This window comes from Sus scrofa, chromosome 14 (genome assembly GCF_000003025.6).
Source record: "Sus scrofa isolate TJ Tabasco breed Duroc chromosome 14, Sscrofa11.1, whole genome shotgun sequence".
Lineage (NCBI taxonomy): Eukaryota > Metazoa > Chordata > Mammalia > Artiodactyla > Suidae > Sus > Sus scrofa.
This window is the reverse complement of record NC_010456.5, coordinates 18,870,357-18,896,151: the sequence shown is the minus strand read 5'-3', so window position 1 is coordinate 18,896,151 and position 25,795 is coordinate 18,870,357. Positions and strand designations below refer to the sequence as shown.

The 25,795-nt window shown below is 37.0% G+C and overlaps 1 long non-coding RNA gene across 1 annotated transcript in view; it reads right to left on the bottom strand.

Moving 5' to 3' along the window:
• Window positions 1-25,795, bottom strand: part of LOC110256654 — a 38,846-nt gene that overhangs the window by 4,013 nt on the left and 9,038 nt on the right. Inside the window, exon 2 of the long non-coding RNA XR_002338505.1 lies at window positions 9,976-10,119. This is a non-coding gene — a long non-coding RNA (uncharacterized LOC110256654). The remainder of the gene's footprint in view (window positions 1-9,975; window positions 10,120-25,795) is intronic.

The window sequence follows — 25,795 nt, the reverse complement described above, 5'->3', positions numbered from 1 at the left end:
GAAATATGATTAATTATATTATATTAAAAATAAGCATTTCTAGAAGTTCCCACTGAGGCTCAGGGATAACAAACCTGACTAGTACCCACGAGGATGTGGGTTCAATCCCTGGCCTCGCTCAGTGGGTCGGGGATCCAGCATTGCTGTGAGGTGTGGTGTAGGTCATAGACACAGCTTGGATCTGGCATTGCTGTGGCTGTGGCACAGGCCAGCAACTGTAGCTTCCATTTGATCCCTAGCCTGAGAACCTCCATACGCCATATGTATGGCCCTGCAAAAGAAAAAAGGAAAAAAAAATTAAAAAAAACCCACAAGCATTTCTATTTATCAAATGATACCAGTAAAGAAAGGACAAGCCAAGAATAAGAAATGCTATTTCTGATACACATAATCAACAAATGTCATCTAAGGAAAAAATTTATGAAGAACTCCAGACCAATCTACTTAAAGGAGAAACAGATGAAATTTGCACAGACTCTTCATGGTGGAAGATTTCTAAATAGAAATGTTCTTGACCTAATTACTGAAAGCAAGTCCCCCAAAACCAGGTTCACCTGCAGAGTTTATGATACATCTCGTCACCCCAAACTTTATTCCCTTTCATTTCCCCTCTGACTTCCAGCCTGTGCTAACTGAACAATAATCATCCAGAGTCAGATGACTAAAACCGTTGTTGACAACATCATTAATGTACTAAAATTGCTATTCTAGATACCATCATTATCATACAGACTCAGGTTGTTTCTTCAGGGAAAGACGAACTTGCGGATCCCCCAGCCATGGACCACCTGGCCAGAGGCTCATAAACCAAAGACATCCCTACTCTTGAAACCATGTTTAAGAAATGTCACAAGACAGTGATTAACCTCAGCCTCTTTTATCTTCCCCTTAGAAAAAAATCCCAACTCAAAGACTAAGGAGGAGTGGCTTTAAGACTTGTCTTCCACTCCCTGCTTGGCATGTGCAATAAACCCTTACTTTGCTGCAAACTCCGTCAGTTTGGCTGTCTTCACCTTGGACATACAAACATTTGCATAGTTAGATTAGTCAAAAAAGAGATGTTCAGTCTCAATAATAATTAAGGAAATGAAAAGTAAACCCAAGAAACAGCACTGCCACCCACTAACCCCAATTGCAGAAAGAAAGGAGAAGGGATACAACAGCTAACCCCCTACAATCCTACTGTATAAGAAATCTAGTCTGACCACTGTGGTGAGCAGTTTGACAATTTATATTTCCTCTATTTGGTGATACTCTTATGACCCACTCCTAACTCTAGACCCATCAGAGTTACTTGCACATATGCACAGAACAAGGTGAGTGATTCTCTGAAATATAATATTGAGCTAAAAAACAACCACAAAATGTCTGTATCATGTAAATCCATTCATTTTAGTTTTTAGGGATATATGTTTAAGAAGATAGATTATAAAAATCATCAAGAAAATGATTAGAATGGAAATCAGAATGGAAATGTTCTTTTAGGGTAAAACAGTACCATGAACAGCAATCATGACAGAACTAAGAGATATTCTAGGATATAGGTACCTTTGTATTTTTTTTTTTACATTGTTACTGATTACACTAATGTCTTTGAAGTAAACTGGTGAATGTTTACTTCTGTACAAGATTTGATTGGGTATACATTTCTGTATATGCTATCTGTCACAATATAAAGAACACAAAAATAGTTAGGGAGACAACCATGTCCTCCATAAACAAAAATTACTTTAAATCATGGTGGAGGCTTGGTTTATAACTGTGGGATGTTGTATCTCAGTGAAATCTTAGAACTTATAAAGTCAGTTTCTCTTAACATTCAGAAAGTTACATGCTCTCCAGGGAGTACTAGTTCTTCATCCTTGAAGCAATCATATACAGAAAAATCCTTTTTATTCCTTTTTTTTTTTTTTTTTTTTTTTAAGGACTGCACCTGTGGCACATGGAAGTTCCCATGTTAGGGATCCAACTGGAGCTGCAGCTTCTGGCCTATGCCAGAACCAGATCTGAGTCACATCTGAGATATAGCCATTCAAAAATGCTTACAAAAATGCTATGTCCTTAGCCCACTGAATGAGGCCAGGGATCAAACCCTGCATCCTCGCAGAGACTCTGGGTCCTTAACTCTCTGAGCCACACAACTGGAATTCCTTTTTCTTTGACCTGATTCATTTCAAGATTATTTAAATCATGTTGATTAAGACTTTGCATAGGTCCTAGATTAAAGGAACATTTTTCTATATCAGGATGTGGAAAGCCCTTCTCTCCCCTCAGACATGCCCTGTTTACTTTTTGTTTTGACCCTTTTTCTGCAGTACTTTTACACAGTCAGCACCATGGCTTTTATTCCACTAGACGGAACAGGTCCTTTCACCTGTGACTTACTGATTTTTCATCCTATGTGTGTTTACTGATTCCTATCAGTTGAGGTTTCTGTTCCTCATATTGAAAATGATAGCAAATTTGGCATGAATGATAGCTTATCTGGCACTCAAGTTACATTAGTGTCAAGTTAACACACAGTGGAAAGGAACAGGCTGGGGGTGCTCAGTAAAGAGGCATGTGTTGGTGTTAAGGGAGGCATGGAAACCCTGTGCCTTTTGAAGCCACAATCTTAGCAAGGGGACCTCCATCCATCTGTTAGTCACGTCTAGTGGACAGCCTGGCAGAACGAGACACATCTATGTTCAGAAAGTTGAAGCATCTCAAGTTGGCCCACTCCTCCCTGTGAACAAGGCTCCACAAACACAATGGTTTGGGAGTTGTTAACACCGACCGTTAATGGTGTTTGGGGATAATGAAAAGTCCAACAGCACATGCTTGAGTGGAACTTGACACTAGTGGAATTCCACCCTCCATTATATTAGAATAAGAAGAAGATCCAAGGAGAATATTACTGAATTGAATGCGTGTTCTGCAGTATTACTGTTAGGGCTGCCATAACAGAATACTACAGGCTGGGTGACTTAGAAAACAGAAATGCATTTATTTTCTTATGGTTCTAGAGGCTGTAAGTCCAAGATCAAGGTGCTGGCAGGACTAGTTTCTAGTGAGAGCTTTCTCCTCAGTGGGAAGATGCTGCTTTCTCTCTGGGTCCTCATGTGCCTCTTCTCTGTGTGAAGAGAGAGACTTCTGATGTCTCTTCCTCCTTCTATCAGGACACTAGTCCAATTGGATTAGGGCCCCACCCCTGTGACCTCATTTAACTAAGGTCCAGCATCCTTAAGTGCCCTGTCTCTAAATACAGTCACATGGGAGGTGGTGATTAGAATTTCAACATATAAATTTGGAGTGACACAATTCAACCCATCACACACAAACAGATAACAGCAATTCTTTATACACAGAAAGTTGATATGCATTTGAATTATTAAAATGTTATATTTCAATTTTCATTAAAATAAAAATGTTTAAGTTTTTGTATGCATTTACTAAATAAAGCTCAAGCAATTATTTCTGCAAAAGAAAAATGGTAACATCAGACATTAACTGGATGTTAACAGAAGGTTACGACAGGGTTTCTTACCACAAAAGGACTCAAATAAAAATTAGAAGCTATAGAGGAGTTTTTTTTTTTTTTTTTTCTGGATGGAATGACAGTTTGATGATGTGACTCAGCTATAGTCAATAACTGTGGTTCACCACAATATCACAGATATCCTCATCTCTCTTTTCTTGGCTTTATAATCCAGGAGTATGACAGCTATTGGTCACATCCTTAGTGCAATTAAACTTGGCATTTTACCAAAGGCCAAGTAGTTTAAAAATATTGTGCTTTAATGTAGAATTTGGAAGCTGATATTAAATATGAATAAATCAGAACATTGCTTGAATGCTGAATGGAAGGCCATTCTATGGCAAATATAATTAAAAATCACCAAGTTCTTGATAAATTACGTTTGCAAGGGAGAAAAACAAAATAGCATGGCAGAGATATATTAAATACTATCATTTACATTATTACAATTACAAAATAATTTCATGTCTGGTAAACTAATCTTCATTATAAAATGCTATTCATTATTTTATTTTTTATTAAAGTATGATTGATTTACATTTGTGCCAGTTTATGCTATACAGCAAAGTGACTCATTCAAACATATATATACATCCCTTTTCTTACATGATCTTCCATCATGCTCTATCCCAAAAGACTGGATATAGTTCCCTGTGCTCTTCTGTAGGACCTCATTGTCTATCCATTCTAAATGTAAGAGTTTGCATCTACTAATCCTAAACCCCCAGTCCATCCCACTCCCTCCCCCAACCCCCTTGACAAACACAAGCCTGTTTTCCATGTCTGTGAGTCTGTTTCTTTTATGTAGATAGGTTCATTTATGCCATATTTTAGATTCCATATATAAGTGATATCATATAGTATTTGTCTTTCTCTTTCTAACTTACTTAGTATGAGAATCTCTAGCTGTATCCATGTTGCTGTGAATGGGATTATTTCGTTCTTTTTTATGGATGAGCAGTATTCCATTGTGTATATGTACCATGTCTTCTTAATCCATTCATCTGTTGATGGACATTTAGGTTGTCCATAATGTCTTGGCTATTGTGAATAATGTTGCAATGTATATAGGGGTGCATGTATCTTTTTAAATTATGACTTGTCTGGATATACACCCAGGAGTGGGACTGTTTGATCATACAGTATCCTTAGTTTTCTAAGGAATATTCATACTGTTTTCCATAGTTGCTGCAACAATTTACATTTACACCAACAGTGAAAGAGTGTTCCTTTTTCTCCACATCCACTCCAGCATAAAATATTATTCATTCTTTAGCAGTTATTTAGTGCTATCCTATACCAGGTACATTGTAGACACTAGAGCTAACAGAAAAGTAAAGAGAACAAATTCCCTGATTTCATGAAGGTAATTCTATCTTTTGAATCATAAGTGGATATACTATGATTGGTTACATGGAAAGATACAATGAAGCTGTAGGACTTGTTCCCTACTTTAAATGACCAACTGAATTTTATTGCATGAGACAGATGAAAGTGTGACTTTATCTATAATTTAGGCAGTGCCCACTTAAGTACATATGCACTAAATCTGAACATGATAAATCTGAATATGACTTTTTTTAACAAGCATTGCAGGAGAGCAAACATGGCACCCCAAAAATGTGTTTCTTTGGCATGAGTATTATTTTAGGCCAATTATTCTTTTTAAGAAACAGAAGACTCAGGAATTTTTTTTTTCTTTTTCACCTCCCTTTAATAGCCTAAAATTATTTAGATATGGAGCCTGCACCAGGAAGAGAGCTGTCATTAAGGAACTCTGTTTTACTTGAGAGAGACTTGTCCACAGTGGAGGTAGAGAATTCCTATGGACCAAGCACTTGCTCTTCCTTGCCCTGGGCAGGCTCTTCCTCCCTCTTTGATGTCCCTATTAGCTAATTGTGTTAGTTGTCTTTCTCCCTGAGGGCCATATTCTTATGGAGACCTCTTCCATATGAAACTAAACTCTATTTTCTCTTGTTAATTTGTCTCACATCAACTGAATTATTGGACCAACCAGAAGAACTGGGAAGGGCAGAGGACAACTTTCCTCCCCGGCAGCATACAAGATATTCATACATCATGGACCCTGTATAGAAACCTAAATTAACTATAGACCTGGAATTTAGAATTGAATGAGTCCATAGTGATAATCTGCTTCAAATTTATAAAGTACAAATATTTTCTCATTCCTAGGAAGAGATCATTCACAACTTCTTAAAAATACTATTTGGCATTTAGGTAACTCATAATTTCCTGGGGAAAATTATTTCAAAGTTATTTCTAAAATACTACAAGTAAGAGTTCCCTGGGGGCTCAGTGGGTTAAGGATCCAGCATGCTGTGGCATGGGTTTGAACCTGGGTTAAAAAAAAAAAAAGTACCACAAACAGAATATTCAAATTATTAAATGAATCCATGCTCAAATGTTTAAAGATTATAAGAAAAAATATGTGAGTTAATGAATTGTATAAGAAGATACATCAGGAGTTCCCTTCATTGTTCAGCAGTAAGGAAACTGGCTAGTATCCCTGAGGATGTGGGTTTGACCCCTGGCCTATGCTCAGTGGATTAGGGATCTAATGTTGCTGTGAGCTGTGATGTAGGTCACAGATGTGGCTCTATCTGGTGTTGTTATGGCTGTGGCACAGGCTGGCAGCTATAGCTCTGATTCAACCCCTAGCTTGGGAATTTCCATATGCCACAGGGGTGGCCCTGAAAAAATAGAAAAAAGAAAGAAAGAAAAAACACCTGTAATTGCTCCAGAAAAAAAAAAATGGTATTTTTGTATATCACAGTGGATCTTACATATATAAATATTTTTATGCATACATTTTATTTTTATTAAAATTTAATCAGTATTACATATATTTTCCTTTCCCCAATAAAATAGAGAATTTCCCAGCATATCAAAGATAGAACTAGATAAATACTTTAAGTGGTATATAATTCCTTTTTTAAAAAAGCATGTTAATTAACAAGTTCCTTTAAATACAATAAGCAATTTTCTATAGAAACTTTTGTGTTTATCTTTTTATATTTTAGGTAATAATTTTCTTATATCAATTCTTAGAAGTGGAAACAATCTTAATAAGACTAATTTATTTTGGAATTGTATTACTGATACATGTTATCAAGATTTTCTTTAGAAATATACTAGTTTTAACAACTCCCAGTCTTGGAGCTCTCTTGTGGTATAGTGGGTTAAAGTTCCAGTGTTGTCACCGCAGCAGCTCTGATGACTAGTGTGGTGTAGGTTTGATCCCTGGCCTGGAAACTTCCACATGCTATAGGCTCAGCCAAAAAGCAAAACCAAAAAACTGTCAGTATTATATGAGAGCATATTTTTCCATAATGTAACATATACAGGGAATTATCAATATTATTTGACAGTGGATAAAAATAGTTTATTGAAATTTGCAGTTTTTGCTTTGATGAATAGAAATTTTAATGATGTTTTGACTTTCTTTCACTTGAAATACCACTTATAGGAAATCAACTAGCTTTATATGCCATATGACTACTCTTATCTTGTCCTATAAGCCACCTTATTTGCTTACTGTTGTTACACAAAACATTTTACTATATGGTTAGACAAATTTCTGTTTTTGAAATACAGCTGCTTCATCTATTTCTACTTTAAAATTTACTTAATATGGAAATCCTATTGAAATTATTTTTAAGATTATATTAAACTGATATATTTGAAGAGAGCCAACATCTGCTGAATATTGAATCTTCTTACCGATAACTTGATATGTGCCTCAAATATTTTACTTATCCTATTGCAGGGGAAACAGGAATTCATCCAATCTGTTTCAGTTCCCCGAAGGAGATAATTATTGCTGGGCAGTGGTTGAAGTACAAAGAATTTACTTTGACAGACAAGATTAAAGGAAAGTCGTAGAAGTTGTAACTACATAGGAAGGCCCCTTTTTCTGAGCATTTAACAATCACTCTTTGTGCATTTTTAACGTAGTAGCTAATGTAGTTAAGATTATTTAAGCTTGACTCTCCTAATGGCAAGACTTCAAACAGACTTGGAAACTAAGGAATGGATCCTGAATACACAGGCTCAATGAAATAAGTTCAGCTGAAAATTGAAAATAAATGACATTCTAATCTTGAGCTTATAATTTAATGTTTTACAATATCTAATATGAGCCCGTAGTTCAAAGAGAAATCATTGATGATAAGAGGTCAAAGGGAATGACCTATACCTACATAATCAGGACAGCCCAACAGATAAAGGGGAAAAAACTTAGGCAGCTTATGGATATCCAAATTGCCATTAAACCCATGGAAATGTAAGTCATTAGGGGAATATAAATTTAAAAAATTCAATGTTCCAGATTTTGGTAATGGTAGACTAGATTGTCAGACTCAACTTCCCACAGATAACAAGCATAAAGCCTGAAAAACAATCTATGGGAAAGCACTCTATTGTCAGCAAAAGAAGGCAGAGACTGGAGAATAGTGTACTTCTAAAAGAAAGAAATTGTACTTAAGGATTTGATGGGTTTGTGGTATTTTTGCCTGAGGGCACTCTCCAGGGCTTACAGCTGGGCATCAAAGCTAGGGTCTGAAGGACTTGAGGTGTCAGTAACCAGTGACACCTGCAAGGAGCCACATCCTCATGGAGGAATCCTACAACGAAGAGAAAGCTACAGAGATCACAGACCAAAGTGATGCTTGCACCTGTAGGGGCCACAAAGATAGAGCATGCAGGTCACAGCTTGGAAGGCAGCTTCCCATAGAGCCTGCTGGTTTGGGCCAGCTGAGATGTTAATGTGCAGGTAGCCAACACAGAAGCTGAGGTAGAATGCCCAGGTGAGGCATCTATTGTCTTGAATTCCCTGAACATTCCACAGGGATCAGGTCTCCTTCTTGGTCGGGATTAAGTCTTCCCCAGACTGATGGAGGGACTTCACCTTGGGAATCCATACATACAATCCTGAGGGACTTGATTTGGGGAGCAGACCTGCACTTTGTCCAGGTTTCTCAGCCACTCCTGCTGGCAGATGTATGACAACACCACATCCTAACCTTCCGACTGAGGTTCTGAGTCTCCAAACAGCTGGACATCATCCATACAGTAAACATTGGACATTGGAAGTGTCCTACATCCTGACCCCTCCACTGGGGGCCAGTGGCAGGGGAGTTTACATGCCTGTTGGTGAGAACTGCCAGCCTCTATTGGAGGCCATGTCATATGCATGTAGCTTAGTCTTGGTCCTTGGTTGCCAGTGGTACAGAAAATAGAGCATTGGCAACATCCAAGAGAGTGACTGAGTGCCCTCAGTCTGCGTGATGATTCAGCCACACTCACAGTATCAGGAACAGCTGGGTCAGTAGGCATAGCAAGTGAACTCAGTTCATGATGACCGTTTGTTAAACCTGTACCCCCAGATCTTTTTAAATTGGCCCTCAGAGCTACTGCATGGAGCCACCATATACTTCTTAATCCTGCTGCCGTTAGGTCTATAATCAGAGCTGTGAGATTCCCCACCTCCCTCAAATTGTTTCTGTCAGACCACCTGAGAGGGACCAAGATGTCTGTAAGTCCCAATAGCACTTCTCTGTGTGAATCTAACCAATTAAGCACCTTGGGATGGAGAAGTACAAGCATATGACATATCATATCTACTATATAGTCAGATATGGAATCAACAAGAGCAGTGCAGAGAATTGGTCCAAAGGGATCCACACACAAGGTCACCTTAACGTCCCTTGAGAACCTTGAGGAAACCACAACACTTGAATCCAGATAAAAGCACTCCCCCCTTGAGACTGGATACCCTAGTGACTTGGGACCCTGCATCCAATGGAGTCATAAAGGGTTGAGTTCTCCACTCCCCCAAGTTTCCACCTGTTTGGACAGGTGCCCATGGCCTTCAGCTCCCCATGGATGCATATAAACCTCAGTCCCATTCCAAAATGTTCTCCCTAAAGCAGCTGAAGTCAATGTAGAAGTGTTGGAAGGGGTTTAGAGGTGTCACTAAACAGGTGAAATCAACTTCAGTTTTGAGAGGCTCAATGGCTGCTTACAGCTCAAGAAAAATAACTTCAATGTTTTCCGTCTACACTTTGCCCCTACATTCTAATTGCTAACCTATTTATTTATTGTTTCCTGAATTGGTTGTATTTCACTTTTTGAAAATATATCATATGTATGATGTGTTAGTAGCTCATTCATCCAGAAAAGTTCGACTGGACAGGTGGTGGACTGGAGGTTTGGGACTGGCATATGCACACTGAAGTATATGAAATGACTGGCCAATGGGAACCTGCTATATAGCATAGGGAATTATTATCTGTGATAATAGAAAAGAATCTGAAAGAGAATGGTTGTGTGTATATGTACAACTGAATCACTTTGTTGTACAGCAGAAATCACCACAACCTTGTAACTCAATTATACTTCAATAAAACTTTAAAAAAAAAGAATCCATTGGTACTTACTGAGCTGTATTCCATCTTCTTCTATTCTTCTCTGTACTCTACCTCCTTGGTCCAAAGATGCTGATCTATAAAAGCTATATTCCTGCATCCTTTATCTTCATGCTTCCAGGTAAGTTCAGCCAGAGTTAAGCACTGGTAGGAGATCTAAGGAGAAGAAGATGGGAGCGTAAGGGCCAGCTGTATATTTACTACATAGGCCCCTACATGCAAGATTCCTCCTATGGCCTGCATTCTCCACTCAAGGTCAAATCTCCTTTTAGGTGGGTCCTCCAATCTACTCTTTCTTTGTTTTGTGGGTACTAGCCCTGGATTGCCAGCCTTTGTCATGTGATTTTCCTAAATTCTGGCCAATTCTTTGGTTTTTTTTTTTTTTTTTTTTTTTTTTTTTTTGTCTTTTTGCCATTTCTAGAGCCGCTCCCGCGGCATATGGAGGTTCCCAGGCTAGGGGTCCAATCGGAGCTGTAGCCTCCGGCCTACGCCAGAGCCACAGCAACGTGGGATCCGAGCCGCGTCTGCAACCTACACCACAGCTCACGGCAATGCCGGATCGTTAACCCACTGAGCAAGGGCAGGGACCGAACCCGCAACCTCATGGTTCCTAGTCGGATTCGTTAACCACTGCGCCACGACGGGAACTCCCAATTTTGTTTTGTTTTTTTTTTTTTTTTTGCAATTCTTTGTTAATAGTCTTTTGTGAAATGTCACCAATTACCCATGTGAGAAGACTACCTCTTCCCTGCTGTAACACTGAATGCTTATACACTTCCTATGGAAAGGGCATATTTTACCTATATAAATATATATAACTCTATATACCTCTCTCTCTCTCTATATATATATAGTCCATTGTAAAACTTTGAAGTTTAAACTCAATGTTAGTTCTTATTCTGTAGGCTATGTTCTTTCTGCTTAATAAGTATGGTAACAGTGGGTTTTCTGCCTTACTAGCAGCATGAAGTATGCCATTATTTTGTTACTTTTATAATTTCTCTGAAGCACATTCATTATAAATATCACAAATAATTATAATTAAAAATTCATGGAGTTCCTGTCATGGCTCAGTGGTTAACGAATTCGACTAGGAACCATGAGGTCGCGGGTTTGATCCCTGGCCTTGCTCAGTGGGTTAAGGATCTGGCATTGCCATGAGCTGTGGTGTAGGTTGCAGACGCGGCTCGGATCCCGCGTTGCTGTGGCTCTGGCGTAGGCCAGTGGCTACAGCTCCTATTCAACCCCTAGCCTGGGAACCTCCACATGCCGCGGGAGCAGCCCAAGAAATGGCAAAAAAGACAAAAAAAATTTCAAAGTATAACATGTAGAAAATGATTCTTAAACTTAACAAACTGTAGGCTATACTTGAGCCCTTTTTTTAATACTCAAATACATCTATAACATTACATTCATTATTAGAATCATTTGTTTGAGACACAGAATAGTAAACTTGTTTTCCCTTATTTGCTTTTTAAACAACCAGGTGATATAGTGTGATGTAAAACTTTAAGATACAGTATCATGACAATAGCATAAAGTACAGAAAATGCAATGCAAACACTAAAAGATTTTGCTTTAGATTAAATAACTTTGTATACAGCTGATCATATTGTTGTTCTAAGCCTGTTTAAATACCCTGTTTATATCCAAGCACTTTCATTTCAAGCATGCATATGTTCCCCAAGGACTAGTGTTTATATCGCTATCTAGTTTTTGGTTATTACAGTTGTTTTGAATTCTGACACAAAATACTGACCTCTGAAACCCTTTTTTATTAAAGATAGCTTGAAACTTGTTTCTTCCTATTATATTAAATTGGGATTTTATATCTTCAAATATCATACTAGTGTGTATGCTTGGCAGTAAAGATTCTATTCTATGCTCAAAGGATTCATAACTTCAAAAAACCTCCCAAAATAAAACCAAAACTGACTGTCAAGGGGACAGTATGTAAAGCTACAAAGGGGAATTCATTGCAATTCTTTAATGCCTCTTTCCAGCCAACCTAGTAAGCACTGAGGAAACTCAGTGGATAGGATCATTCTATTTATTCTTCCAGGAATTTAATATACCTTCCTGAACTACAACGAGGAGAGGTGATGAGAGAAGCAATAGGTATACAGGTATTTTTCTAGATAGCAAGCTCCAAATAAAAACAAAGAAATTGTTTTACAATACAAATCTGATAACATCTTCTCTGTCTTTAAAATGTACCAGTGCTTCCATATGCTTTTAGGATAAAGATAAAACAAAATCCTTCCCAAAGCTGGAAGCCTCCTTGGTTCTGCATTTCCCCTCCTGGGTGTTCTTTCAGCTCCAGGGCTATGCAGGGATTCTTGCTGATGCAAGGTCTTCACATATCCCGTCTCTCCATCTGGAATGCTCTCCACCTGTTCTCTATTTAAATTTTATCATCTTCTAATTTCAACTCAAATTTTTCTTACAAATAATAGTTTAGATCACAGTCCACTGTTCTAAAGCACCTAAAAAAATAATGGTTTATATTTTCAGGATACATATTTCAAACTGGCTGCAGTTTCAAACTTCACATGGTAAGACAGTGGGCTTTCGAATAATTTTTTAATAACAGCTTTATTTGGAGTTCAAATAAACCCGTCGTGGCTCAGTGGTTAACGAATCTGACTAGGAACCATGAGGTTGCGGGTTCGATCCCTGGCCTTGCTCAGTGGGTTAGGGATCCGGCATTGCCATGAGCTGTGGTGTAGGTCGCAGACGCGGTTCGGATCCTGCGTTGCTGTGGTTCTGGCGTAGGCCGGCGGCTACAGCTCTGATTCGACCCCTAGCCTGGGAACCTCCACACGCCACGGGAGTGGCCCAAGAAATGCCAAAAAGACAAAAAATAAATAAATAATAGCTTTATTTTTGAGATGATTCATGTATCATTTAATTCACCCATTTAAAATGGACAATGCTGTCAATTAACTTTTATTTATTTTATTATCATTATTTTTAATAGTTATTTCCCCAATACAATTTTTTTTTTCTGCTGTAGAGCATGGTGTCCCAGTTACACATACATGTACACATTCTTTTTTCTCACATTATCATGCTCCATCATAAGTGACTAGACATAGTTCCCAGTGCTACACAGCAGGATCTCATTAAATATTGTTTTTTGGAGTTTCCATCATGGCTTAGCGGGTCAAAAACCCAACTAGTATCCATGAGGATTCGGGTTCAATTCCTGGTCTCCCTCAGTGGGTAAAGGATCCGGTGTTGCTGTGAGCTATGGTGTAGGTCACAGATGTGGCTCAGATCCAGCATTGCTGTGGCTCTGCATAGGCTGGCAGCTACAGCAACGAACTTCCATATGATACAGGTGCAGCCCTAAAAGGATAATCAATCAATCAATCTATTGTTTTCTTAATAAAATTCTGTATTTGTAGAATCACTAGTATAATTATTGGTTTAATGCCAATTTCCCTGTCTGGTATGTAAGCTCCTTGATAAGAGGTAAGGGTCCTTTCCCTCTAGTCCTTTATCCCAGAAACAATAGACTGGTCTTTCAGGATGCCCTCAATGTCTCATGTTGACATCGCAGTCTAAATTGAAGTGGGGGTATTCCTGATAGCTCATTTTTCCCAAAATTAGGTCTAAAATTTCCAGCTTGCCCTGATCCTGACATTGTTCATCAATTACCAAAAAAAGGGAGGGGGAAATAGGAGAAGCTGCTCAGAAAATAAACTTACACCTTCATGTGCATTGCCTCCTTACTCTGGGATGTCATGACAAATTCTAAAAAACAATTTTAAAATTTTAAAGCCACTGTGGCCTGAGATGATTCTGAGAACAAACACTTGAATGGTAAATAATGAAGAAGCTTGTTGTTTCTTAGTTGCAGGTCAGATAGATAGAGTTCTTGAGTGACTTCTGGGCCTAATGGGAAACATCACTTCAACAGTATGTCTTAAATTTTTTTTTGTAATTTATAATGATTTTTATTTTTGCCATTATAGCTGGTTTACAGTGTTCTCTCAGTTTTCTACTGTATAGCAAGGTGGCCCAGTTACACATACATGTATACATTCTTGTTTCTCCCATTATCATGCTCCATCATAAGTGACTAGACATGGTTCCCAGTGCTATACAGCAGGATCTCATTGCTTATCCATTCCAACAAATGAACCTTTCCACTGAAAAGAAAATCATGGACATGGAGGACAGATTTGTGGTTACCGAGGGGGAGGGGGAGAGAGTGGGATGGATTGGGAATTTGGGGTTAATAGATGCAAACTATGTCTTACTTTAATGACTGCCAGTGTACCAAACACTAGGATACCTACTGTATAAAAGCAAACTAGAAAGACACATTATGTTACATATTAGGATATAGCAGGAACAGGTAAATACAGATGCAGAGGTCAGTTTATTTCCTGGGAAAATGGATTGAGTGAGGAAAGGCTTTGTGAGAAATATGATACTTAGTGGGAAACTTGGAAATTAGGAGATAATCTGGGGAGGCAGCTAGGGGTGAAGGAGAGGTGTCTTCCAGGCATAGTGAATCTAAATATGAGCCTGACTGATGAAGCCTCCATAAAAAGCCAGGTATCTGAGGAATAAAGAGGGCACAGTAAAGAATGCCCTGAGTTGCAGCTAGAAATGCTGGTAACTTTTTTTTTTCTTTTGTCTTTTTAGCGCCACACTCGCAGCATATGGAGGTTCCCAGGCAAGGGGTCCAACTGGAGCTACAGCTGCTGGCCTACGTTACAGCCACAGCAACTTGGGATCTGAGTCATGTCTGAGACCTACACCACAGCTCACAGCAACACCGGATCCTTAACCCACTGAGTGAGGCCAGGGATCGAACCTGCAACATCATGGTTCCTCGTCGGTTTCATTAACCACTGAGCCACTACAGGAACTCCCAGAAATGCTGATACATCTTTGAAATCAAAGTCTCCTAGAAAAGACGCTTGTACATTCTGATAGGAGTTTGCACTTGTTCTGACACCTATAAAAATGCATTGATCAATTCCAAGCAAGAGAGTGAAGTTGCCAATTCTTATTAAGTATCTCACTCTGGCTGCTTTGTGGGGAGGGAGTGGGATTGACTGGGAATTTGGGGTTAGTAGATGCAAACTATTGCCTTTGGAATGGATAATGATAATGGAGCATGATAATGTGAGAAAAAAAGAATGTATATATGTACGTGTGACTGGGTCACCTTGCTATACAGTAGAAAATTGACAAAACACTGTAAACCAGCTATAATGGAAAAAAATCATTAATAAAAGGAAAAAGAAAAAGAAAAAGCAAGATTGAAAGTAAGGAGAGCACATTCAATTCCATTGCTTTATTCCTTATAAGAGATGCTTGTAACCATGGAGAAATGACGGCATTGAGGACAGAGAGTAATGTGTGTCTGCAGCAGAGACTTTGGGGGTAAAGAGGACACAATTTAATGATCAGGCAATGGTGGGTCCTCCTTAAACTTCTTTTGTAGCCACTTAAATAGTTTAGGTTGATTATAGCATCCAAAATACTACATAGCATAGTACCAAAAAGCAAACACTATCACACTACTGAATATACTTCTCAGATGGTACTGGAAGAGCTATGTAGTTGAAGAGGAGAATGACTTTATAAAGGAAGTATGATTATCTCTTCTCTTCAAAAAAAAAAAAAGCCGTTGGGAAGGTTATGAACCACTATATGAAAGCACTTAGAACATCCAGATGTAGTCAATAGTTTGTGTACTTATTATTATGACAGATAGATGATTACTATTTCACAGACTTGTAAAAGGCCAACTCTGCTAACTTCACTCTTGCACTTCCTCCTCTCTTATTATTCTCTGTACTGTTTATCAGTGACGTTTGGGATATGGGTTATTATTTATCCTTTTGACTATCTATTATATTCAGCCAAAACTGCTGATTTTTGCCACTGTTTGGGTTTTACCATTGCACACCTTGTGCTTTGTTTTCATTTTACTTACTGAAGAAGAGAAAAAAATCTCACTGACTACATATATAACTTTACATCCCCAAACCTGATGGTTAATTTCTTCATATCTGATACATGAGACTATTAGTATAATTACATGCAATGATATTCCTGTGTCTAATGCTTGATGGACAAACAATAACAAAGACCATTGTTATTTAAGAAAATCATAGGGAAGTATATAATACATATGGTACAAGAATAAATAAAACAGCCTGAAACTGGACATGGGACATTTGGGCCATATTAATACTAGGTGGTCTTATTGCCTTCATATTTAACTCACTTAAACTTTCTAAGAATATATGGTTTTCTTCATTCGACAGATGACAAATCCAAAGCAGAGAGATATTAATTAAATGGTTCAACACCAAAAGCTAGTTGGTGATAAACCTTGGTCTAATTCCTAGCCTGCATTGGCAACCTAAACTAATTTACATTTCCTATTGTTAAAAAGGAAAATTCAACTGCATACTGACTTTATTCAACTATTCATGAATCAGGCAGTGTCCCATCAGCAGAAAGAGAGCAGCTCCAAGGAGCTGTGCAAAGTGGAAACTTCTTAAGGCAGAAGGGAGCTGGACAAGTATATTACACCAGCAGAGTAGATGGGTTGTTCAAGGTCACTTTCCTTTAGGGCACAGCAGGGTCTATCAAGCAAATGATCTCACTACTGCTGATCAGGTGACTCCGGATTGACCGGTTTAAGAGTCCATTTCTTGGAGAGGCTGAAAGTGTAATTAAATCAATTTTCCATTTGTTGAAGTAGGGCTTAGAGAAGTGACTCCATTTGTGGCCTACTGTTTTTAACACTATATATTATAATACTATATATTGCAATATGTTTAAACACTTTCCAAAACACTTCATAGAAGGTATGTGTGTGTTATCAAATTCAAGTCAATAACACTCCATAGAAGGTATGTGTCAGTTGCTGAATTCAAGGCAATCAGTAGACAATTGCCAAAAAAAGTCATTCTAATGAAAGGTCTCTGGAGGCATCATAAATGAACTCTGTGGCAAGAAATGCATCAATGAGTAATGGTTCAAAAAGTACATTTGATTTCATTTTTCTCAATTTATTACATTGTACTATTCTAGTATATGTAGGAAGGTAACTCGGAAAATCCTTCCTACGGAAAATAATTAGAAAAGTTGCTCTAAATACTAAGAAAAAATAACAAGTTTGAGGCACTAGAGAGTTAAAAGAAAGCAGTGGGAATGTATTACGCAAGAAATAGAAGAAAGAAGCATAAATGGGAGAGGTCACATTTGGTGTCACTTACATCCTAGAGCCAAATGCACATTCCTCCAGAAGTGGCCAAAGAATTGAAAAGCTGAGCAGAACTATCAAAATTTCCTAAGACTAGGTAGGCAAGTTGAAGTTCAGGGCACATCCACAAAAATCACATGTAAAAAAACCCCTACCACCTTTGGCTTATGATTCAGAAAGGCTATAAAATAGGAGTAAAAGTAAATGGAAATAAATTGGTCCTTACAAAGACTGGAGCTCAACTGGATTAATATAATCTGGCATTGTAACTCCAGCTTCCTGCCTACAGCAGAGACAAATCCTTTAAAGGATACATAATACTATATTGGTTTTCAAATTATGGCTACATTATTTTTGTATATAACATTAGAGTATCAATTTTAAAAACACAGGTATATGAAATGTAAAAATACAATCACAAAAAAGCATCCAAAAAATAATTAAAATGGACACAAAATGACTGTATTCAGAAAGGTGAGGTATTTAATACAGACGTTAAAATATCCATGGGTATATAAAGTCACGTAGATAATATTGGTAAATAAATAGATTATATAAAAAGCAAAGAAAGCAAATGGGAATTCTAAAACTAAAAAAAAAAATCAGAGTCTTAAAAAGTAAAGGAATTATTAATTCAGTGAGTAGAGACAGATAGGTCATAGCCTAGATAATAACAAGATTTGTGAGCTTGAGGACAGATCAGAAAAACAGACATCGTGAAATCAGAAATACAGAAAAATATAAAATACAGAAAAGAACCTAAGGACCTCAGATCAAGATGGTGATAGAGTAGGACGCAGATTTTAACTTCTCCCACAAATACATCAAAAAAAAAAAAAAATCTACATGTAGAAGGATTATCACAAAACATCTACTTAACACTGGCAGAAAACTTCACACTTCCAAAAGGGCAAGTAAACCTCCACATACCTGGGTAGGACAAAAAGAAAAAAAAATGAAGAAGATATGAAAAGGAATTAGGATGGGACCAGCACTCCTGGGGAATTCTACCAAATATACAAAGAAGAACTTATACTGATTCTTCTCAAATTCTCCCAAAAGATTGCAGAGGCAGGAATACTCCTAATGATATTCTATGAAGCCACCATCACCCTCATATCAAAGCCAGAAAAAGATATCACCAAAAAAGGAAATTATAAGCCAATATCTTTGATGAATATAGATGCAAAAATTCTCAACAAAATTTTAGCAAACCAAATTCAACAACAAACACAAAAAAAGTCATGTATAATAAGCAAATTGGATTCATCCCAGGGCTACAAGGTTGGTTGAACATGTGCAAATCAAGAAATGTAATATACCATATACACAAAAGAAACATCAAAAACCATATGATCATCTCAATAGATGCAGAAAAAGAATTTGACAAAATCCAACATTCATTCATGATAAAAACTCTTACCAAAGTGGGTATAGAGGGAACATATCTCAGCGTAATAAAAGCCATTTATAACAAACCCACAGCCAATATAATACTCAATGGAGAAAAGCTGAAAGCTTTCCCACTAAAAGCTGATGCCCACTCCCACCATATTTATTCAACATAGTATTGTAAGTCTGAGCCACAACAATCAGAAAACAAAAGAAATAAAAGGTATTCAAATTGGAAGAGAGGTAAAATTGTCACTACATGCAGATGACATGATGCTATATATAGAAAACTCTAAGGATTCCACACAAAAACTACTTGAAATGATCAATGAATTCAGCAAAGTAGCAGGATACAAGATTAACATTCAGAAATCAGTTGCATTTCTGTATACTAACAATGAAATATTAGGAAAGGAATGTAAAAAACAATACCTTTTAAAATTGCACTAAAAAAATTAAACAGTAGGAATAAACCTGATCAAGGAGAAGAAAGACTTACACACTGAGAACTACGAAATATTAACCAAAGAAATTAAAGCAGATTCAAAGAAAAGGAAAGATATCCTATGCTCCTGGATTGGAAGAATCAATATCATTAAAATTGCCATACTATCCAAATAAATCTACAGATTAATGTAATCCCTATCAAATTACCCATGACATTTTTCACAGAACTATAATAATCCAAAAATATACACTGTACCATAAAAGACCCTGGATTGATAAAGTAATCCTGAAGAAAAGAAAAAAACAAAAACAAACAAAAAAATCAAGCAGGAGGCATAAATCTACCAGACTTCAGGCAATATTACAAAGCTACAATAGTCAGGAAAGTGTGGTATTGGTGCCAAAACAGACATACAGATAGATCAATGGAACAGAATAGAGAACCCAGAAATAAACCCAGACACCTACTGTCAATTAATCTTCAACAAAGGGGGTAAGAGTATAAAATGGGGAAAAGTCTCTTTAGCAAGTGGTGCTATCAAAACTGGACAGCTGCATGTAAATAAATGAAACTAGAACACACCTTTAGACCATGCACAAAAATAAACTCAAAATGGCTTAAAGACTTAAACATAAGACAAGACACCATAAAACTCCTAGAAGAGAACACAGCAAAACATTCCCTGAAATCAACCTTACAAATGCTTCCTTAGGTCACTGTCCTAAGGCAAAAGAAATAAAAACAAAAATAAACCAATGGGACCCAGTCTAACTTACTAGCTTTCTGGAGTTCCAGTTGTGGCTCTGTAGTAACAAACATGAGGATGTGGGTTCAATCTCTGATCTTGCTCAGTGGGTTAAACCATCTGGCATGGCTGTGAGCCATGTTGTAGGTCACAGACGTGGTTTGGATCTTTCATTGCTGTGGTTATGGCATAGGCTGGCAGCTACAGCTTCAACTCACCCCCAGTTCTGGGAATTTCCATATGCCATGGGTGAGGGCCTTAAAAAAAAATAAGCCAACCAACCAAACAAACAAAAAAACCTTGCAAGGTTTACACAGCAAAGGAAACCTTAGAAAAAAAAATGAAAAGACAACGTACACAGTGGGAGAAAATAGTAGTTGCAAACAAACAACTGACAAGGGCTTAATCTCCAAAATATACAAACAACTTTTAGAACTCAACAGCAAAAAAACAGAAACCCAAATGAAAAAACAGTAGAAGATCTAAATAGACATTTCTCCAAAGAAGACATATGGATGGTCAGGAAGCACATGAAAAAATGCTCTACATGACTAATTATTAGAGAAATGCCAATCAAAACTATAGTGAGGTATCACCTCACACCAGTCAGAATGGCTATCATTAATACATCTACAAATAAAAAAGGCTGGACAGGGTGTGGAGAAAAGGGAATCCTCTTATACTGTTGGTGGGAATGTAAATTGGTATAACTACTATGGAACCTACCATGAAGATTCCTCAGAAAACTAAATATAAAACTATCATATATGATCCAGCAATCTCACTCCTGAGCATATATCTGGACAAAACTACAATTTAAAATATACATGCACATGTATGTTCATAAAAGCACTAGTCACAATAGCCAAGACATGGAAACAATCTAAATATCCATTGACAGATGAACAGATTGAGATGTGCTACATATATATGACTGAATACTATTCAGCCATAAAAAGTATGAAATAATGCCATTTGCAGAAATACGGATGCAATTAGAGACTCCCATACTAAGTGAAGTAAGTCAGAAAGAGAAATACCATATAATTATCACTTACATGTGCAATCTAAAATATGGCACAAATGAACCTATTTACAGAACAGAAAACAGTCTCATGGACATAGAGTACAGACTTGTGGTTGCTAAGAAGGGAGGGAAAGAGAGGGATGGACTGGATGTTTGGGGTTAGCAGATACAAACCATTACATTTAGAATAGATACACAATGAGGTTCTTAATGCTTTTTGCAGAAACTACATTCAGTCTCCTGGGATAGGCAGGATGGAAGAGAACATCTAAAAAGATTGTGTATGTATATATATATGTATAACTGAGTCACTCTGCTATATAGCAGAAATTGGCACTACGCTATAAATAAACTATACTTAAAAATTTGTTAGGAGTTCCCGTCGTGGCTCAGTGGTTAACGAATCCTTGAGCAACCATGAGGTTGCGGGTTCGATCCCTGCCCTTGCTCAGTGGGTTAACAATCCGGCACTGCCGTGAGCTGTGGTGTAGGTCGCAGATACGGCTCGGATCCTGCGTTGCTCTGGCTCTGGTTTAGGCTGGAAGCTACAGCTCCGATTAGACCCCTAGCCTGGGAACCCCCATATGCCGCGGGAGCGGCCCAAGAAATGGCAAAAAGACAAAAAAAAAATTAAAACAAGAAAAGAACCTAAGAGACATAAATGTTATGAAAATCAGTCATATATAAAGGGAATGCAAGAGGAGCCCAAGAGAGATAAGAGGATTCACGCAATTGTAACAACAATGCAAAATGTAACAAAACATTGATTTAAAAATTTCTGCAAACACCAAACAGGGAAAGGACAAAATAAAATCAAAGAAACCCACAACTAGGCATATTATATATATATATATATATATATATATATATGTATGTATATAATTAAAGAATATATTTAAACATTTATATGCAAGAGAAAGTCTTCAAGAGGAAAAATATTTTTTTAGAGTCAATAATGACAGTTGTTTTCTCAAAACAATATAATTTTGGAGAAAATGGACTATCACTTTTAAGATGTCAAAAATTTAACTTCCAACAAGAATTGACAGCAAACTAAAACAACTAACAAGTTTGTTTAAGTTTGTTTCTTTAAGGTGAAAATAAAAACGTGTTCAGAAAAACAAAAACAGAGAGATGTTACCACCAAAGTTTATGCTAAAGAAAATGTTAATATATTCAGAAGAAAAATGATTCCAGAACGGAGTGTGGAAATGCAAGAAAGAGTAAAGAATAACCAAAGTTAAATGTGCATGAAATGAAAATGCCTTGTCTAAAGAAATAAAAGTAAAATTTTTTGCAGAGTGAATTAATGCCAATATATGAACATTCTTCTTCTTGTACACTGGAATAAACTTCTACTAAAGCAATACTTATGCAGATAATAGATAATATCTATTTCAAACAAAATACAGAAACTTGTTTTTGCCTTTTAGCCTAAGGGAGGATAAAAATCCCAAATTAATCAATATTTCAAGAATTAAAGAATGAGACCCATTCTCAACAGAAAATAAAATCAACAGCCCAAGATGTTGAAATTAGCTGTTAGATAAAGATTTTAAGGCCACTGTTATAATTACCCTTGGTGATGTAAAATAAAATATCTTCTCAGTTAATTAAAGATTAGGATGTCTCAGGAGAGAAATAATAACCACAAAAAAAAAGGATCCAATGGAAACTCTAGAGATAAAAATACAACTTCTGAAATTTAAAATAAATCATTGGAAGTACATAATAATTGAAATGAGATAACAAGAGAAATGACTTAATGAATCTGAAGACAGACCAATAGAAATTATACTATTTAAAGAAAAGAGAGGAGCTCTCTGGTGGCCTAGTAGGTTAAAGATCCAGCATTGTCACTGCTGTGGCTTAGCTCACTGCTGTGGTGCAGGCTTGATCCCTGGACCAGAAACTTCTGGATGCCACGGCATGGCAAAAACAAAGACAAATAAAAATAAAGGGAATAATAAATAATTACTCAGGGAATTACTAAACAATATACGAATGATGAACATGCATGTACCTGGTGTTCCAGAGAAAGAACAGAGGAGAAGAAAATTTGAAAGAAGAGAATATCAATATTTTCTAATTTGGTGAAAAAAATAAGTTGACATATTTATAAAGTTTAGCAAACTCTAGGAACTGTAGCCATGATGAAATCTATGCTTCGTTTCACCATACTCAAACTGATGAAAACAAAAGATAACAGGAAAATTTTAAAAAGCTGAAATAGAACAGGACAGGGAAAGGATAAATCCAAACATTTGCTCATTTCCCATCAAAAACTTTGTCAGAAATAAGTCGAACTACTCTGAGGCGCTGAAAGAAAAATTAGTCAGCATAAAATATTAGCAAGCATGTATTATTCAAGCATTAATGTGGAGTTCCCATTGTGGCTCAGTGGTAATGAACCTGACTAGTATCCATGAGGATGTAGTTTGATCCCTGGCCTTGCTCAGTGGGTTAATGATACGTGGTTGCCTTGAGCTGTGGTGTAGGTCACAGATGCGGCTTGGATCCTGCATTGCTGTGGCTGTGGCGTAGGCCAGCAGCTATAGCTCTGATTTGATCCCTAACTTTGGAACTTCCATATGCCACAGATGTGGCCCTAAAAAAAAAAAAAAAAAAAGAGAGAGAGAGAGAAAGAAAAAAAAAGGAATTAATGCAAAATAAAGGCATATTCATATAAAACTGTGAATAATGTAGATATCTTTTACTCCTTTTTCTTGCATATTGCACGATTCATATCACCTTATAAGTTTGAATAGGAGTGTGAGAGCAGATGTTCCTACCTTATTCCTGATCTTAGGAAGAAACATATTTTTACAGTGTTAGCTCCAGGTTTTTGAAGTGGCCTTTGTCAAGTTGAAAAAGTTCCATTCTGGAATTCCCATCGTGGTTCCACAGGTTAATGACAAAATGTAGTCTCCATGAAGAGACTGGTCTCTCTCAGTGGGTTGAGGCTTCAGCATTTGATCCCTGGTCTCTCTCAGTGGGTTGAGGCTTCAGCATTTGATCCCTGGTCTCTCTCAGTGGGTTGAGGCTCCAGCTTGCCACAAGCTGTGCTGTTGGTTGCAGATGTGGCTCTGATCTGGTGTTGCCCTGGCTATGGAATAGGCCTTAGGAAGGAAGGAAGGAGGGGAGGGTTTGAAGGGTTTCCATCAGGCATAGTTGTGGGATTTTGTGAAATGATTTTCATCATCTTTGCGATAATCCACAATTTTCCTTTTTCAGTCTGTTAAAATGCTGAAATAGAGCTCTTTTTTAAATTTGATGCATTGCTAACATAAATCCCATTTGGTAATCACATAGTATTTTTTTTAATGTATGGCTGAATTACATTTACTAAGTATTCTAAATCATATTGGAAGTTATAAAGAATGTTTTATATATGTTTTTGAGAGATATGAGTCCGTAGATTTCTTGCCTTGCAATATTTTTGTCTGTTTTTGGTACCAAGTTAATGTCAGCCTTATAGATGACTTGGAAACATTCACTCTACTTAAATTTTCCTTACAAGTTTGATAATATCTCATCCATTTTTTTTTTTTTTGGTATAATTGATCAGTAAAGCTGCCTTGGTCTGAAAGATTCTTTGTGGAGTGGCTTTTAAGTATTAAATAACTATTATTGCCGCGGGAGCGGCCCAAGAAACAGCAACAACAACAAGAACAACAACAACAACAACAAAAAAAAAAACTATTATTTGTTGAGTGAGATTTAGTTACACGTATCTTTTGAGGAACATTTTCATTTCTTCAAAGCTGCTGAATTTATTTGATTGAATGTAATCAGAATACTCCCTTATTTTCCTTTTCCCATCTATAAAATCTTCAGGAATATTAACGTTCTCACTGCTGGCATTGGTAAGTTCTGACTTTTTTCTTGATCAGTTTGGCTTGTAGACTATCAATTTTATTGATCTTTTTTAAGAGCCAGCTTTTGACTTTCATTGATTTTCTCTTACTACAGATTTTTTAAAAAAATTAAAGTATAGTTGATTTACAATGTAGTGCCAATCTCTGTGTACCACAAAGTGAATATATATATATATATATATATATATATATATATATATATATAGGAATATATACATATATATTCTTTTTTATATTGTTTTTTATCCTAGTCTATCTCAGGAGATTGGATATAGCTCCCTGTGCTATACAGTAGGACCTTATTGTCTATCCGTTTTAAATGTAATAGTTTATATCTATTAACTCCAAACTCCCCATCCATCCCCCCTTGGCAACTACAAGTCTGTTCCCTATGTCTGTGAGTCTGTTTCTGTTCTGTAGATAGGTTCATTTTCGCCATATTTTAGATTCCACATATAGGTGATATTATGTGGTTATTTGTCTTTCTCTTTCTGACTTACCTCACCTAGTGTAAGAATCTCTAGTTACTAAGTTTTCTATTTCATTTTTTCTCATATCTTGATGTACTGCATTTCATTTGCTCCAAAGACATTTGGGTGAAAATTGAGGCCATTATCTTCTTCTTTCTCTACATAATCCTTAAGCGCTATAATTTTCCATCTAAATACCACTGTAGCTTCACCCCGCCTCTGGAAGAAGTTCAGTGACTTCATTTAAATGATAATTTTTAGGATTCATACTGGGAAGAAATCTGCTGCCCACAGTTCTGTTTACACAGGCAACTGGGTAATAGCCCAACTCCTCTTGCTTTTCCAAATGTCACCCTTATAATTATCCTGCTGATTCTTCTTGCCTTGATTATGATTTTTTAAATTTTCTGATCTTGGAGATTTTCAGTATGTTCTTGAGAAACACACACATACTCAATTCATAACTTGGAGTCATAGCTTTGGGATGAGATTTGGAATTTGCAGAGATGGGGGATTCTTTCCACTAGAGCTGAAATAGGTTTCCTTATCCACCCTTTTACATTTTTTAAGGTCTAAGACAGCTATGTATGCCTTTGTAGAAGGTCTTGGAAGAGCAGTTGTAGCCTTGT